The sequence below is a fragment of the Anser anser genome, assembly GCF_964211835.1.
Source record: "Anser anser genome assembly, chromosome: 6".
Lineage (NCBI taxonomy): Eukaryota > Metazoa > Chordata > Aves > Anseriformes > Anatidae > Anser > Anser anser.
In genome coordinates, this window is record NC_139726.1 from 23,970,821 (window position 1) to 23,983,392 (window position 12,572).

Here is a 12,572-nt window from a genome sequence, read left to right on the forward strand (position 1 = left end):
TTGATTACTGATACTTTAGCATGCATAACTACAAAGGTTGTTATTTTTAATGGAGTGGACAGCATGTCTCACGAGAGTTATAAACACATCGTGTGCATTTGAAATGTGATTGTTGTGATTTGGCTGATTCTAATATAGAAGGCTTTGCGTAATTAGATTAGCTGATGGAAACACAGCATTGCTCAACAAATCAGCAGGACTCATAGTTAACATTATTCATGAAGTCTCTGTGTAAAACATTATTTTTCCCCTCAATAATGTGTCTAGCTTTAGCAGCAGCAATTTCTGCTGAGAATGCCGGGCTTGGGAACAGCAGCGTGGAGTTGGATATTCTAGAAATGTCAGTGTCTTGGTAGTGACTATAGTAATGACAGTGGTCTGTGATTTGGAGTGACCCATCAACCGTGATTTTTCTATCACCCTTTTGGCCCTGTCTCCCATGGTGGTAATTGTATCTTGCAAATGAGGAGGACTGCTGTTCCATGAACAACTTCTTATGCTATCTGCAACCAGTTCTTCAACAGCTAGCGTGACCTGCCTTCAATCTTTGATGCATAGGTATTTCAGAAGTAGCAACATGCTAAAACCTCGGGCATACCTTCAGGCTGCCTCAGGGATTTCTTGGTTTCCATATATGTGTTGAACAAATGCTCTGCCGTAATTTCTCTAAGTAACCAGATATAATCTGGGCTCAAAGGCTGCGTGATGAGTAACTTTCCTCTGATTGTTTTTCATTTGATTCTGAAGTACCATTTGAAACAAGAGATAAAATAATGTCAGAATTAGCGACTAGCACAGCTAGGCCTATTTTTCTCATATAGTTTATGCGACCACATTATGAAAGATTTCCTAGAGCAGGACATAGCATTTGCTTCTAAGCTGTACCCTGCACATGGGATGACAATAAAGGTGAGGACTTGTCACCTTTGGTCCCGTGCCAGCCTGTAGTTTGGCTGGCCTGGGCAATCCATTCAAGGCCATTTACAGCCCGAGTGCTGGGCTTAAACCCTCTCGGGCGTGCCCTACCCATAAAGCACACGCACCGCAACAGAACAGGCTTTGTGATCGGACTTAGTCTTTCTGCAGCGGATTGCTCCCCTGAAGCTTCTGTTCCTGTTACTGGACGGGTATGCTTTCCTCTCCCATAGGATCAGCATGGAAAACTGGCAGCAGTCGCAAAATAGGGCTATGTTTCGACACACATGTGATTAAATTCAGCCCTCTCCTTATTTCAAGATATAATGAATTTTTAAATCACAGCAAACATCTGACTTACTCTGTGTAAGCTGATGAACGCATATCACAGAGAAAAACTAAGTTCCTGAGGACGCTGCTGCTTCAAAAACTGGTTGGGGTCCTTCTTGGCAGTGCTTCCTGTTTAAAATGAGCTTTTGAGTTGTCCAAGAAGTACTTTTAGCTAACACAAGTTTAGGGGGAGACCTCAGCCTAACACAAGATTAGGGGGAGACCTCAACCACTGAGTTTAAAATCCTCCTGCTAACAATAATGTTCTCATCAGTCTTTAACACAAGGTAAAATCCTTTAACATTTGGGTTAGTTCTGAGTGCACAGCCACTCATTTTTCTTCTGACTCTTCCCAGACAAATGATCCAAATAGGAAAATTCTACCTGGTACTTTCCTCTCCGCTCCCTTGGCAAGGGTCACTGCCATTCACAGCACCATTCATGACCCCTCTTCTGCTTGGCCCATTCCCAGGAGATTGAAACACCTGAATAGATGAATAAAGTTTATCTTATTAAATAAAAATCACCCTTGTGCTTGCTGTTATTACTGGCTGGCTTATCTACAGAGGAGGGTGTGGGAGCTCAGTTGTGGACAAACAGCTGAACCCCAATTAGCTCCTTTTCAGAGTTCAATGCTGTGGATCTAACCACGTTCCCCATGTTCTCCACCTACACAGATTTTGGACCTTCAATTTCTGTGAAATTAAATGGAAGTTACAAGCTGCCTACTCTTAACTGTTTGTTATTTTTAAGGGCAGGTTTTTTCTCGCTCCCTCCTACTTCCCTCCCCTCCCCCCCATTTCTTTTTTGATGGCTTTCTCGTTTAGTGCTTTTTGGATCCAGTCCCTGCATTTATAGATCCCAGGGGAATATCTTACCCACATGCCTGCCTACCCACGCCACCTTTTGATTTTACGGAGACCTGTAACAGTGACTGCATTTACAGTGTGGCAAAACAGAATTTAAAAACAAATTGAATCACACCTCGTGGCCACCACAACTCAATCCAAATGCTGCAAGCATGAGGACCTTAAGTTATTATGCAGAAACCCTTATTTTCTTCAAATATGTGGACCAAATGTTCTGCGTCTGTTTCACCTTTTCTTCATTTCACCTTATTTGAAATCAGAGTGACAATGGATATAGAGCATGCCTGTCTGCATATGTCTGGCAGGATTTAGTTCATCTATGAATTCATATTGCTTTTTCAATATTGATAAGTGGTAGCTTTATTTCTAGGGCATGCAGGGCATGCAGAAGAGGCATTAGGCCTTATACCCTGTAATAAACGCAGTGGCTGAGCGCGCTGCGATATGAATTCACCAGTAAATTAATGTTGCCAGATATATGCAGTCAGTTAGGAAAAAACAAAATTTAAAGTGTAACCACGTTTGTTCTCTGGACTGGATGTTGAGATTAGGTATTTATTTGTTATTTACAGCAAGAGAGAAGAAAGGTGAGTGGTGTTAAGACATGAGTTGCGATGCTATTCTGGACACTTTTTAGGGGATGCAGGGGGTGGCTCACCGAAGGACTCAGCGTTCATTCTTGAAAGGAGACTTGTGTGCTTCTGGACCACCAAAGCAATATTGGATGACAATTATTCTCTCCTGGAGAGAAGTGGTATTGAGAGAGTGCTAATATGAGTCATCTCCCCCGATGTTATCACTCCGACATTTCCAGTTCACACCAATAAACACGCTCGTACTTGCTATGGCAACGCTAGCAACCTCAGGGGTAAAGCGAGCCTTTTGTGCCTGACGGTAGCGTTACGGAGGACATGCCTCTCCGCCTGCGCCCGGCCGGTTTAGCATTTCCGACGGTTTCATTAACCGCTCTTCTGACAGCTTCTCAGCTTTAATAATGGGTAAGATGTAGCTGCAGGAGGTGCCTCTGAAATTAAGCCTGATGCTGAGGGATCGTGCAGCTCCTCTGCTCTGTCCCTACTATGAAAGTCTTATTCTAAGCCCTGCTGCAGCAGCTGATCTCATGAAAGACTTTCTAGTTATTTATTTTTATGTCTTTCATTAGTGGCTGTTCATAATCACTCTCAGCCTTCTTAACTCTCATGCTCTGACATTTTATTTGTTCTAGTTCATATTCCCTTTCAATTGACTTCAGTTGGGCTGCCTTTTTTTTTTTTTTGAAAGGCACCTGTTTGGCTTGAACAATATCTTGCCGTTTGACCATTTTATTGCTTTCCCCCATACTTTCCTGCCTCCCTCACCCCCGCACGCCTCTTTTTTGTGCTTTCCATGATTACATTAAAGCTTCTTAAATAGCTTCCATGCTGAGTCTAAAGATTTTAATTTCCTTACTTTTGAATTTAAAGTCCTTCTAATAGCTACCACGCTTAAACACAAAGCTTCCTTTCCATGCTGCCCCTCGATGTGGTGAGCTTGTCCCTGGGATGCCAAGGGCCAGGTCCCCCCCTGGGCACTGCTGTCACCTCTCTCCCCAGCCTCCTGCTTGGGCAGGGGGTTCATGGACCTGGCAGAAAAGTGAAAGGTGTGGGATCATCTGATGTACCTAGGAGCAGGGTGAAGCCTGTTTACCCCGTCTATTCCTCTTTAAGAACAGTGCTCTGACTGATGGTTTGAAGAAAACCAGAAGGTCTTTTGATAGGAAATTGTGTGAAAAACTGCAAGCTGGCAGAAGTGGCTTCATGCCTGTCTTCAGGGATCCTGCTGCTAATTACCAGAGGTATGCCCAGACCATACTGCTCTTTTATGGGGGCACAGCGAGCCAGTTGTGAGGACAGCTCTGACTAATAAAATCATAAGGGCTCTCTATAGATTTGCAGGCAGACTAATTGGGATCAGAAGATCTGGAAACAACAGCAATTGGTGGCTTGGGCTGGCTTTTTGTTTTTATTTCTCTTTTCTATCAGTGTTGTCTAATTTTAGTTAGTACTATATTGTGATTACCCTCCAGGGAAAAGCTAAGCATGCATTTTAAATCTCCTTTCATATTAGTGTTACACCCTAGCCTGTTTGTTTGTTTGTTTTCATCTGGATCAGGGTTATGCTCCCATTGAGCTGAAATAAACTCCCTCTAAATCAAAATAACGTTGGTACCAGGCAGTTTGCACCTGTTTAATGAGCTCCTGAAACCTGATTTTACAGAGCTCACTGATACCGTAGAAGTGTGCCCTGCTAGCACCGCACCAGCCTTGCAGTGACCCCATGTGCTTGCAGGGCTGCTGCCTCTGGCTCCAGGCTGTCCCTGTGCGCAGGCTGCTGGGAGCCAGAGATGCAGCTTGTCCTGGCAGGTGCCTCGTGCAGTGTCCCATCTCCCTTCACCTGTTTCCCTTGTGGGAGCTCAATCCAACAGAAGCTGTTTCCCATTGTATAACTAGCAGCATACTCAGGCATTGATAGTTGGGGTACACAGGGAAACCTGCCTTACTGCTTGGGAGCAGGTGTTTCTGTTCTGTCACGAGGCTTGGTGATTCCATTTGGCACCAATTCAGGAATGGGATGAACGTGGTGGCAGCTGAGGAGTGCATAACTAGTGTCAGGAACAAACATTTTTTGGGGAAAGTGGCAGGTGGTTTTTGCAGTTGTCTAGGATTAGCTCAGCCATGCACCAGGAAGGCAGGTGGGTAGGTAAGAAATCAGGTGGGGTCACCTATGTCTGTTGAGTTGTTGGTGCGCTGCAGACTTTGGTTGGTCCTCACTAGTGTCCAAGAAGTCAATAGGGATGAACAGACTGTGAAAAGCCACTTTGGAGCACATGCATCCAGATGGAAGAGTTTTAGGCTGCTCCTTTCAGGCTAGGATGCCTTTGTTTTGCACGTTGCTGGTGTGCAGTGGACAGCAGAAAGCAACACGCTGAGGTGGAATACGTGAGTGCAGTGCAGTGGGAGGAGGACACTGGCCTCTCCTACCTGAAACACCCAGCAACTCCGTGGAAAGGAGAAGCCAGTCTTTAATTTTAGTGGCATAACTCCAGGAAATTTGGGATGCTTGGGAGCACGGTGATAAAATCAAAATGGATACAAATTCTTTGGGCTTTAAGGCAGTTCTTCTCTAGAGTTTAAATCTTTCCTATCGAGGGCTGGATGAATGGAACAAAAATCTGAACTTTGCAGAACTGAGTAAGAGTTGTGCTGTTCCAGCTTAGCTCTGGTTTACTTCTCTCTGCACTGTTACCGTGAAACTGTCGAGCTATATTTTTAGTTATTAATTTATTTTTGCCATTCTCTTGTGACAGAGCACCGAAGCGCAAAGTTTCAGCCACAAACAAATCTTTATAACCAAGTTCCGAAACCCTGAAGCAAGTTATTTTATTGAATGTACTCAGGCCTTTAACCAGAGCTGTGCTAGCAGGGGCTGCACTAAGGCATAGCAGCACAGCAAGTGCTGCGGCTGCTCTCTATTCCTACCTAAAGGAAATTCGGGTTGTAGGAAAAGAGGAGAATTTCACCAAGTGAAGATTTCCCCATGGCCAATGGGACTGCACTTGCTAGAAGGGTCCCTTGACCTTTCTAACAGGGTAAGGCACGGAAAATAAATTATAAGTGTTTGTAATGACTCTTTATCATTGCAGAAGAACTATGGCCAGTGAGGACTGATAATGAGTTTAGGTGACTCCCTAGTTTTGTTACACTCCTATGCCTGGAGAGTTTATTTAATTGAACTGCTGCGTTTTTATTACCAAACTTTCCAGGCTTCAACGTAATACCAGGCGGCGCACGGGGAGAGGTGTGCTGGGAATGCACACAACAGCTTTAATTGTTTCAGATCCCCACGCACTGTCCCTCCTCTCCTCCACCACTGTCTCTCCAGAGGTGCCTCTGGGTCAAAGTCAAATTGAAAAGTCACTTAACGTGAGTACTTTAGCATGCCTTGGTCCCACAGGCAGCGGGCAAAGTACCAAACTTGCTGAGCTTTTAAGAACAGCTTGAGGATGGCATGCCATAGCAACACCGCTGCTGGCTGCAGCTGTGGCTTGTATGCTTTTCTTCACCAACACTGCAACCCCTGCTGCACTTTAAACAAGAACAGACACTGTCCTCCAGGTTTCTCTCCATAAAGGCACACAAACGGGGCCAAACTCTTCCCTCAGTCATGCTGAAGTAAATCAGAAGTAATTCCACTGACAACCGTGAAGGTCACAGTGAAGTTACACCAGCTCGCAGCAGAAGGTGGGTTGCTGTGGCTGCGTGCGTGTGTAACAGCCAGAACTGCTGGCCAGGCTGAACTGCTCATTTACTGGAGCACATGGATAGCATTAGTGTTGCTGGAGACTTTGTTTGGGTAGAAGTCAGTGGTTAAACACCTGAAATCTCAGTAGACAAAAGAGAACACTATAAAGTTTTATGACTGTAGAGTAGGAGATTGCAACATGTAGGTTCCATTAAAAAAATCTGAAACTATGTTATATTACATACTTTAGAGGTTCTGTCACTGAGTTGATTAGTATGACTTAGTTATTAGCTGTTACTAGAAGCTTTCCACTGAGAAATAGAATTAGAAATACCAGTCGCTGTATTTTTATTCACAACCTTGTTGAATTCATCTCAGTCTCACAGATGGACCGAGAACTAGTCCAAAGGCTGTTTTATGTGTTTAAGTATTTGCCTATTCTTTCCTTGTGGGAAAAAAGAATGCAATCTATGGAGACAAAACCAATGTTTTGAAACAGCTGGGCTTCAGATGCACGCGCGGAGCAGAAAGGGCAGAGGGCTGTCAGCCACATTTGTGCTCAGGCAGCTGTAATTCTGGTGACCGGGATAGTTGCTTTCCCAGGCCCGCATTTGTACCCTCATTTTTAACTCTCTCCAGCATCCCCTGACCTTCTCATATCCCTTCAGTTTCCCTTCTCTTTTCTCTGCCATCCTAGCAATTCGCCTTCACTCTGTACCTCCTGCCCATGCCCCATGAGAGCTGCTCTGACCCTGTGCAGAGAGGCAAGGGATTCAGTGAGAAAGCCTGTTTAAAGGACGGCTTTTGCCCTACATCCACAAGAACCCACAAGTAGACTTAATGTTATTGCTCATTCCTGAAACATATTTGGCACATGGAGTATCTCCAGCCAGTCCAGTACAACCAGCAGAAAAGAGATCTAGCTTCCACGTGAATCAGCTGCCACTACATGGAGTTCTCTGGACAACCATATCAAAAGGCAGGAAAAGCTGGCGTTTAAGCACACAGATTTGAGAGGACAATTTAAGAACTAAACCAAGCTTTTCAAAGTACTGCAGACCCCAAGCCAGCCACCCCAGTAAGTCTGACTGCTGTGTTGATGGCAGCCAGCAGCCTTGATGTTCCTCCAGCCTCTCTTAAAGCAAACAGATAAAGCTAATGGGCTGGTTGCAGTGCGTCGTCTTCAGCTAACGTAGCAGGATGCTTGCAAGTCTTTCCTTTTGACCTGATCACCAGAGACCTTGATTAGAGCATAAAACATTGGTGATGTGGATTGCTTTCCCATTTGTAGTTGAGCTTGGTATCCCCAAGGGAAATACGGGGGCGTTCAGGAGTCAGCGGGTAATTTTATTTTACCCATTTTTATTGATTGAAAAGTATAGGGTGTTGGTTTTTATTTTTTTTCTTGTCATGTTTTTGCTAGTGGAGAAATGCAAAGAAAAGAAATCGCTTTTGGTACAAGAAATACCTGATGTTATACTTAACTTCACAAAGAGTACATTTTATTGTGTACCCAGCTAATTTATAAATGTGATCTCTGTAACTCAACGCTTTTAATTACAAGGGGAAAAACGGAATTAGTTCATTAATGCTGTGAAAAGGAGCAGTGACCTACCTGCCAAGTGGCAAGGTGGAAATAATTAATCTGGTCAATTAAAAAGAAACTGATAAATTAAAACGCAAAGCCTTCCATGTGGCGCATTAAATTAGGGAGTCATGATCACCAGAATGTGTGCTTATCGTCAGACTGGATCCCTCATTTTCCTGCTTGACTTGGTTCTGAGTTTGGCCAGGTCTGTTAGCAAGGTGCCTGGTGTTCGGGACTACCGTAGGAATTCGTAGGCCCTGGCACATTTTGCAGGAGAGAGGAAGATCCACCTCTTTCTGAAACGCAGCTGATGAAAAGTGCATGGCTTGCTTTTATCATCACATACAAACCTGCTCGTTGCCTTTGCTTGGCTTTGCTTTCTTTCCCACCGTTAAATGTCACTTGCCTTTCCTTGGGCTTTAAATGGCTCAGGCGCGGTGCTGAATTGCCTAGGTCATCTCCATCTATTTATGACCTTAAAAATCTGATCCCATGGAAACTACCGAGCTGCTGGAGCTGAACCCTAAAGTATACAGCGTATTTGCTCCACAGAACTGGAAATAGTAAAACAGTTTCTTTTCTATAAATACCACTAACTCCTCTTGACATTTACAAGTGTGTAGTATTTTTTTTACACACTGCATGATCTCAGAAGTGCTTAACAGATCAGTGAACTGTGTATCTGCTCAGCATAGGTAACTGCAAAGCCATTATGTGCCCTGCACCATCCCTCACAAGCGCTGAGGACATTTACATTAGCTCCTGTCCATCTCAAGGCCATAAATTGAAATAAGAAATATGGGCTACTTGCTGAATGGTTGACCAGTGCTCTGGTGCAGCCTACAGGAAAATATGAATGTTAGTGTTTACTTTAACTAGGGCATATATCATACGGAGCCAAGGTCCTCTCCTTTGTTGAGATGAGAGTTGTTCTCATCAGGAATACTTCGGGGCACATCCTGTTGCTAGGGAAAAAAAATTAAAACGCAAAAGCTGAGCAGAGGATGGTCTGAATGTTTTCTGTCTGAGGTGTGAGAATTGGCAGGCATTAAACATGAGGAAAAAGAGTGAGCAAAATCAGGCATTTCTTGGATGTGATAAAAATGAGCAGTGCACGGTGCACCTCTTCAGGAGGCGTGGGCTGCGGTGCGAGGAGGGGCAGGACCGCGATGGAAGAAACAGCTGCGGCCAGAAATCAAATTCCTGGCAGCTCAGCAACTCCGCTCCTCCTGTTTCCAAACTACAAATCACCGTTGGGATTCCCCTTGCCCCAGCTCCCACCAGCAGCTCTGTAAAATCAGCAGACAGCCCCTACAATGTGGTTTAACTCCTGAATGCTCACACGTGTTGATAGATCTCCTCTCCTACTCCTGACGACAGCGGGTTCAGAGGTGCGAGGTGCTCTGCGCACCCATGTTTCCCATCCGAAGCAAGTCACGGCCAGTCTCCAGCTGGGACTTTCCTCCCTGGGGACACACACAAGTGGCTCCTGCCAGGGATGTGCACAGGGGCAGCTTCAAAGAGAACAGCACAGTAAAGAGGTGGGCAGGGAAAAACAAATTTATTTACTGCCAATGAGCATAGAATAGGTAAAACCTGTCCTGGGATATGAAACTTGCTGAACTCTGTTAAAACCATCAGGTTTCCCAACACCTGTCAACGTCTGCTGTAACACCCTCACAAAACCTGAGGTGGGAGACATTTCTGTGCGATGACAGCTATCCCAATTGAGGAGATAAGCCCTCCAAAAGCACCCAAAATGTTGCTGAGGCTAGGTGTGCATGGGGGCCTCTCCTGACACAGCAAACTGTACAGGCATTGCCAAAGCTGAGGGAAATCCCGGCACTCTGGTGTCCGCCGGGAGCACTAACCTGCAGATTTCATCCCACGGGTTTGCAAGCCTTGCTCTCCCCTTGTCCTTCCCTCTGCCTGGCTGGCCGAGCATCCTGTTTCCGAGGCCCTGAGCAGGAGGTGAGGGTTTGCTGCCGGGAGGGGCAGGGGGGCTGCTCCTGGCCCTAGGAGGCGAAGCCTGGCCCGTTCCTTGTCCCCAGCAGGGACGAGCAACCTTGCAGCAGTAACGATGCACCCGTGCAGATATGCACATTCAGATGGTGTCTCGGCACATCGTATCCCAAGGCACAGATCTCCAAAGATATTTGGGAACCTCTTGCTGAACCAGGGAGGATCAGGTGCCTGCACACCGTAATGCCCTCAACCCGCAGGCTCCCTTGCTTCACCCGCAGTTACCTCATCCGTGTCCTTGGGGCAGAGAAGCAAATGGCAGCGGGGCACAAAGATCTTTATATGCCACTTCTGCACCCAGGGCTTTCCCTCAGCACCTGCGTGGCTCAGATCCCCCTTCCTGTCCCTGCATGCAGGGCCAAGGGACTGGAGGGGAGCGCAGTATAGCCAGTACACATGCAAAATCTGGGTCACATTTGGCCTTCCCTGTTTATGGAAGTCTGTACTTTTCCAGAGGGCTGCTCCTCCTTAATCTCCAAATGCAGATGTGGGTATTGTTGGTGCTGCTGGTGCCCGGAAAGGCTCCTCCAGGACTGGCTCAGGTTGTGAGGGTTCAAAGGCAGGAGGAGAAGAAAATGGCAGTGAGGAAAACCTGTGAGGGATTCTGGCTGTTCAGCGTCAGGAAACTAATGCCAGCTTCTCAAGGCATGGGAAGTGACATTGGCTGCCAAATGCAAAGTGCATTACCATTTCATGGGAATAATTATGACAGTGAAATATTTTCTTAAAATAACCTTGGGCCACATACTAAATGGAAAGAAGTAAATGTGGCACTAGAAATGCAAACTGAACCACAGGAATTTATACCAGCTTTACAGAGCCTGCTCCACAGGGCCAGATCCTGCCGTCACTACACTGGTGTGAATCAGAGTGTGTTTTGCTGAATTGGATGGAGGAACTGGGGCTTGAAGGGGCCAAGTGCAAGCATAATTTAGCAGCTGCTGAGGAGCGCTGCCTCGTGCAAAGGAGAGGTCAGCGGGATCCTGGCTGAGCAAATGGATAGATTATGTGGAGTCTGCTCAGGAGCACTGTGAAACAACAAAAAAAAAAGTAGTTGCAAGCCACAAAGTTAGCTTTCTGCCCCTCAGCAAGCACGGACAGGGTTTGCTATAGATGTGGTCTGAGGGGACAACTTGGCACGGCAAAGTTCTAACCTGCGTCTCGTCATCATTTACGGACACCCTGCCGGAGATAATTCACACACGGATACTTTCTGACGGGCTGAGTGCGTGCACACTAACAGCTAAAAATGAATCTCACTTTCCTTTGCTCCGCTTGGTACTTCTGAATATTTCTAACGTGTTTATTACCAATCTAGTCATGCTTGTTTGCCTCCTGCATCTGACACCTCCTTAAGGTCAAATGAAGAAAAGGTTATTTTTACAGCTATTATTACGTATTTCCTTGTACTAGCCAGCATCTGCCATTAACACTCAATGGTTCTAGGTTCGAGCAGCAAACAAAAGACATTGATGGGAAATTAGGTGAGGATCTGTTTTGCATTCTCATTCTGAGTTCATTTTCCTCAGTTTAATTCAAAAATAAAATTTACAAGAATAAAAAATGTGACACCACTCTATTATTATGACAGTTTAAGCAACACCTGGAATTAGGCCAGCTTATATTTTCATCAGATAAAGGGAGAACATATTAGATGGGCAAAAGGATTTTAGGAAGGGAAATAAAACATCAGATCCCACTTTTGGTTTACATTTCTGCAGTAGTTACATGGCAGAAATATTAAGCAAGTGTGGTCACGTAGATTGCCTTCCCCACCATCCTGAACACAAAGCTGATCTCTTAGGTGAAAACTAAAAATGAAAGCATTAGTGGTTTTTTTGTTTTGTTTGTTTTTGCTTTTTTTTTTTTTTGCTTTTTTTTGGTGCAAATTTATGTCTGTTTGGCAAATGGAAATTAGAGAAATAAATTCCACGGAACTTGGTACAGTCTTAAATTCTGGGAGGTTAATCCAAATCCTCAGTCTTTTCAAATGCAGAGATAGGAGGTATCCATTTAACGTGCCTCCCGAGGGAGGAATTACCTGATTTCTGACATGAGAAACCACCAGAGCCAAGGCAGAGGCCTGTTGTTCCCCCATCACGGAAGAACACGTTCCTTTGAAATTTCATCAGCTAGAAAATCAGTGAGTAGGGTTTTGGATTTCATAGAGGAATTTTACTGTGTTGGTTTTTTTTTGTTTTTTTTTTTTTAGGCCCAAATGATAAAAATGCTATAAATTCTATCTTAGACTCTGCAAGTGAAAGGTTTAAGAGATTATGTGAGTAAATCATTCATCCCTTCTGAATATCCTGCTGATAAAAGGGATCCCCTGATGTGATATGTACTGTCAGGTTTGAATTTGAAGCAGAGAATTTCTCTCAAGTTCCCTTTAGGGAATCGGTACGTTTTACACTGAATATTAGGATCACCTCTCCAGGCATGGGGAGGAAGCTAGAATGAGACCCTGAGGCCATAGAGAAATTATCAAAAAGAGATAAACTGGTTTCCTTTTTTATTAAATTCTTCTATAACCAGCTTTATAACCTAGCAAGTGACAAAAATTTCAC

General features: G+C 44.8%; 1 long non-coding RNA gene across 1 annotated transcript in view; it reads left to right on the forward strand.

Moving 5' to 3' along the window:
- Window positions 1-2,993: 2,993 nt before the first annotated feature.
- Window positions 2,994-12,572, forward strand: part of LOC310901470 — a 75,293-nt gene continuing 65,714 nt past the window's right edge. The window contains exon 1 of the long non-coding RNA XR_014585835.1: window positions 2,994-3,112. This is a non-coding gene — a long non-coding RNA (uncharacterized lncRNA). The remainder of the gene's footprint in view (window positions 3,113-12,572) is intronic.